We start from the raw sequence: 6,039 nt of genomic DNA, 5'->3' as shown, positions 1-6,039 counted from the left end.
CTGGACATCTGAAAACTATAAAAAAAAGAAAAAGTTTTGACCAGAATTGATATCTAATAGTCTGGAATAAAAATATAAAGGTGCAGGGCTATAGTAAAGCCACAGAAAATGATTTAGGCAGGAACCTATACTGATTTTGCAGGACTGTAGAACTTATCTTAAATATGATGGAAAATATCATCAGGGTCTTCACTCCATCCTTCACCCTAACAGTCATGACTCTGTACAGACACACACAGGGGTGGTACCTGGGAATTTCTGGCAATGAATTGCAGAGTTCTCTCAGTTGGCTTTTAGAAATGGGTGGCACTGAAACTGGCTTCAGAGTAAGCTGTCTGATATGAGCAGGAAAGAAGGCTGGAAAGGCTGAAACAGCCTGGACTGAACATGCTTCATTGCACACTGAAAAAGACTAGACTTGGTTGGAGACTTACTTATGTGGTCCCTCTCTGTCCTGCCTTAGATGAAAACTTTTAAAACAAATAAAGGTAAAATGTGTCCTTTCGAGTCCGCTTTTATTGTTTGCTCATTTTTCACAGAACCGTTAAATACTGCAAAGAATCATGAGCAGATCAGTGGAAGTTCCTGCTCTGGTGAGGGAAGTCACAGGTCTGACCCTGCTAAGGGCCAGGGCCCAGATGTGACAGCAGGGAAGACTGTGAAGGTGGTCTTCCCAGGGCCACCAGGCCAGAGTGCCATTAGAGGGAACTCTCTAAAGCCATGAGGCATGGATATTTTGGCTGCCCCTACCTAAAGTTCATCAGGACCAGAAAGATACAGATCAGTGATTTTTCTCAGATCCCAGCAACTGCTGAAGACATCTGATATTTCTGTTCCCACTAATATAAACACACACAACTTTGTAAAGGGGTCCTTCCTGCAATTCGTAAGATTGCACTAACTAAGCAGGAAGGAATGGGGTATATAATCTTGTGATACTGTGGTTCACCGGTATTATTATGCTCTGTGAAAATAAAGGAAATCTCACTCAAAATGGAGTTGGGATGCCATCAGGGGAAAGTTCTCAGGCACTACCACTCCACATGGTTTACACTATCCAGCAGAAGAAAGATTTTCTCTCAGCCCAGCAGCAAGCTGCCCTCACCTGCAGGCAATGAGAAGCCACCAACCACTTTGAACTCTCCTCTTCTTTTCATGAACTGTTGTTCAAGACAACCCCTCCCAACTTCCTCTTTCCCCTATAAAAGGATGCTCTCCTCCTTTGTCCTCCAGACTTTCCTATAGTTTGCAGGTCTTGAAATGCAATTCCTCTGTTCTTTCTGAATTTGCTGCTTCTCCCAGCTTGGCCACTGCCATGTCTCTGACCACAGCTGAGGGGACCATCACTGTGTCCATGTGTGGCAAGAGCTACACACAGGCAGACACCATGACACCAAAGCCATGGAGAAGCTCTCTCCCATCTACCCCCAGATAAAGACCTACTCCCCCCATCTAGACCTGCAGGAAGGCTCTGCCAGCTGTGCACAAGTGGCTCCAAGATGGTGGCTGCTTTGGGCAATGCCCTGCCCAAGCTCAGTGAGCTGCATGCTTATACCCTGCATGTGGACCTGGTCAATTTCAACTCCTGTTCTCCTGTCTGCTGGTAACAGTGGCCTGGCACTTCCCAGCTGATGCCCACACTGCCTGAGACAAGTTCCTGTCCATCATGTCCTGCATCCTGAGAAATACAGATAAGTGAAGCTGCTGGCCCCTGAGGACAGGCTATGACCCTTCTGCTGCTCTGGGGATTTCTCAATCTCCTCCTTCCCTGTGTTGTGCCAATAAACAAATCAACATTTAAAAAATCATTTGCTGCTCAATAACCTTTACTGTTTAATTTTTAAGGTTCAGAGTTCATCTGATTTCCTACAGTTGTACCTTTCATGTGTGGTTTCACCAAAAGCGGCTCCGTTTCTGTGCTGACACATGTTAAAAACAGTCATAGGTTATCATTATTGCTTTAAAATAGTTGTTGAACATTATGAAGTAAAATAACCTACACTCAACTGTGCTATCCTATCTGTTTAAGGAAATGGGTATTCAGAAACGTGGATATGAATCTTTCTAAGAACATGACTCTTACAAGTTGAATCCTCAGAATACAGATTGATTACCCAGCCAAACCTAAGCAACAAGCAATGATGAAGGTGGGGTCAGCTTGCTAAGTAGCCTGGCTGTTCTCCATTGGGGAATTCATCTGCCATTTATTCTTTTGAAAGGATCCCATTTCAATTCCCAAAGTATTAGTACAGACTTGGTTAAGGATCCCCCTCCTGTACCACCCTGTCTCCCCTACAAACACAGGTGGATTGTGGTGATTTTAGCAAATTGATGCAACCTTTAGAGGTTCATTTTTTTTTTAACAGCTTGATGAAATTTGTAAAAAATATAAAGAAAGCAGCCAGTTTGCAAAGTGGTCAAGGAGCAAATAATACTGGAACCTAATTTGCCAGTTGCTTCATGTCCAAGCAGAGATCCAAAGAACCAGTTGGATACCACTGAAGGCTTCTGCAAAATTAACCTCCAATTTACTCTTTTTTATCTTAATGCTTAATGCAGGCCAACATCTGCTCACACATTAACCATGGAATACTCTAGATCAAAGGGCCTCTAATTATTAGAGATTTCTTCAGAACTTAAATTTTACTAGCTCAACTTGTAAGACAAAAAGATATCTTAGGTATAAGTATTGAATAAACCTGCTAGATGTTCAAAGACAGCAGCATAAAGGAGGAGACTTGTAACAAATACACACTTATTTGCTTTCTACTTCAATTAAATATAATGTCATAAAACTATTTTCTTAACTTGCATACATTGAAAGGTTTCAACTAAACGTTACTACAATATTAAAGGTGGGTCATTGAGGTATACTTGAACAAGATTCATCTAAGGATATCAAAGCTTCTAACAAAAGGGGGACAATTAAATCGAGAAAAAGTTTAAAACAGAAGTTCACTTGAGCATTAAGAACCTATCACCCTGCACATTATATGGCTTATAACCCCAAAGATAACTGCGTTAGGAGGGAACCATGTATTTTCATGTTTGTATCCTGGACCCTGACACAGTGTCTGCCTAGCACATGTCAATAAATGCTTGTGGAGATGAGGCAGGAGGCAGCTGGTGGAATAGGTGGAACGGGACATGTTGCCTTGGTGGATATTGGCCAAGCAGGACACTGACATCAGGCATTGTGGTCAGCTGGTCAAACAGGACATGTAAGAAACCACTCCCTAGAATGACCAGCCTGAGAAACAAGAGGGGTTTCTGATTCCAGCCCAGCCCCAGCAACAAGTCCTAGCAACCATGTGGACTTACCAGTCTGGCCCTAACAACAAGCCCCAGGCAACTAGGTGGACTCCCCAGTTACATAGTGACAAGTCCTAGCAACCATGTGGCCTCCCCAGTCCAGCCATAGCAACAAGTCCTAGGCAACCAGGTGGACTTCCTCCTTTCCAGTGCTTAGAATCCCCTAGACACTGCCGCCTAAATAGCTTCCTCCCTTGGAGCCCCTCCTGATTAGTGGGTTCCTCTCCTCATTAAAAGCTTTGCTGGTTGTTCCGTACTCTTGCTTGTTGGCTTCATTCTTTGTGGCCTCCAAGACATGATCCTGGGAAAAACAGCATCTCAGCTGGCAACAGAGAGAATTGTAAAAAACTGTAGAGACCCTACAGTGGCCCCCACAAATGTGAGCAAAATCATTACTTAAGGAATTTATGGGGCAACCTTGACTGCTGATGTTTTGCTGGTATTTTAAGTCATCTTAATACCTTAATTTTCTCAGTATCCACATTGAAATAACAAAGGCAGTGGTACCACTAAGTTAATGCAGAGGATGGTATAAAAAGAAAATAATTTACATGACTGTTGAGTTTTTAATACACAGATTCATATAATTAGTCTTAGGGGAACCTCCACCATCATCTCGTACATTCTTTAACCTTTGTTTGAATTCTTCTGATACCAGAGAACACAGTACTACACAGGGCAGCTCATTCAGTTTGGAGACAGCTCTTATACTTATGAAGATCCTCCCTGATTTTGAATTGAATTTTTCTTCCTGTCAATTCAGCCCTTTGGTCCTTATCAAAGACCTCTAACTCCATGTGGATCCTTTGAGCATTTGAAACCACTGTTATATATTCCTCCTCCTCCTACCCCCAAACTGGGTATTCTCATCCATGATGTGATTCCTGATTCCTACATTTGTCGCAGACCCTCCTCCCTACTTTCGGCATGTTCCAGTCTGCTTGTGCCATTTTTCTAACATGAAATACTGAAATCTAAAAAAGAAATTTATGTTGGACTTCTTCAATATTCATTGTCTTGGCCATACTTACCTCTTTTTAAGCTTGAAATGGACACTGCAAAGATATTTTTATGTCAACTACTATTAAGCAACATTGGACTATCTTTTATTTGTATGGTTAATTTTTGTTTGTTTCTGAGGTTAGGACTTCAACTTTTTTTTCATCTCATTCTTTTGGGAATAATTTTTCAAGCTAACATGACAGACTACTGAGGCTTTTTGAATCTTGAATCTGTCATTCATGTGACCTGTGTCATATTAGCTCATCTTCCAAGTCAATGGTGAAATAAATACTAAATGGTCCAGGGACTTCTACCTGGATCTTATCTCAAGCTTCTCTCAGGCTCTGTGCAAGAGGAATTTACACACTGTAAATGCCTTAGAGCCAGGATTATCTCTGAGCATTTCGATGCCCAGAACGGACTAAATCCCTCAGGGCTTTTGTTTTCTCCAGGTTAAGCAGGAGCCAGTTTCAAACTGTGTGGGAACCTTTTCCTGCCAGGCATGGTGTTTCATTTCAGCTTGGTATCCTGTTTTTGAGTGAAACCTTAAGTGTCCAACTTTTCTTTTCCTTTCTCACTTAGCACAGATCTGATTTTTATGCCCCTCCCAGCCTCTACTTCATTCTCAACCCAAAGGACTTTACTCTCTCCTTAAGAGATTATGTTAATCCATCAAGAGAGAAACACTGGAGGGAGGGAAGCCCAAACCACCTGGGTGGAGAGATAGACGCAAATGTAGAGGGAGACTGTACTTCATGTCTGGAAATACCCTAATTCCTCCTTTCCTTCTCTACTGTTGGTGTCATCGTAACATAAAGCAGAGCTGACAATTTGGAGTGTGTAAGTAAGAGCCCTTTGCGAAATATAGTTCATAGAAAAATGGTGGTTCAATGACACCTGGGGCTTGAAGTTCTGTTTCAAGCTGACTGGGTATTATTTTACCAAACTTGCCCAAGATTTAGAGCATGTTAGATGACATGCAAAGATCCACTACCTACAGGCTCTTGCAATCAGGACATCTCATTTGGTTCAGAAAAGGCAATACCATACCCATGGCTGTGCTCATTCAGGAATAAGGCAGGAGACTCAGTTTAGTACATCTCTTATTCTGTGACTTCAAGTAAGTCACTTAACTACATGAGTGTGGGCCTGCTTCAACTTTTATGAACTGAAGTTGTATTGAATCATATCATCCTGAAGTCTCTTTTAGTTTTAATATCATCATTCTTTTAAAAATACTTTTTTTAGTATTTTGAAGTTTAGTATGTTTGTGATTATAAAATAATGAACTCATTGAAGAAAAATTAGACAAAACAAAGAAAAAGAAACTTTGGTATTATCACAGTCCAGAAACAACTGCAGTTAATATTTTGGTTTATTTTCCTAATTTTATTTTCTATTCATACATATTGCCACATAGTATTTAAATACTAGACACATTCATGATGCTTCTCACCTAGGAATCCTCCCACCTAAGTCTACATATCTTATACCAAAGTGACCATATGTATATTTTGGCCAGCCAGATCAAAGAGTGGCCCATTCTTTCACAAAGGAGTTACAAGTTGTTGTCTGGCTCAGAAGAATAAATGGAGCCAATCAGATGAGGAATTTGGAATTGGGAGACTGAGAAGTGATGCCAGTGAATAAGGACTCTAAGATGAACTCATGCAAGATATAATAGAAGCTAAGGAAAACATTTTGGACTGTGTACAAGCTAAAGTT

At 41.2% G+C, this 6,039-nt stretch overlaps 1 pseudogene; it reads left to right on the top strand.

Annotated features, from left to right (window-relative positions):
* The first annotated feature begins 1,225 nt into the window (after nt 1–1,225).
* On the top strand, nt 1,226–1,699 carry LOC118970387 (hemoglobin subunit zeta-like; annotated as a pseudogene).
* Nucleotides 1,700–6,039: the final 4,340 nt, after the last annotated feature.

This window comes from Manis javanica, chromosome 5, assembly GCF_040802235.1.
Source record: "Manis javanica isolate MJ-LG chromosome 5, MJ_LKY, whole genome shotgun sequence".
In the NCBI taxonomy this organism is placed as follows: domain Eukaryota; kingdom Metazoa; phylum Chordata; class Mammalia; order Pholidota; family Manidae; genus Manis; species Manis javanica.
Note: the sequence above shows the minus strand (reverse complement) of the source record. Positions and strands in the feature narration are given on the sequence as shown.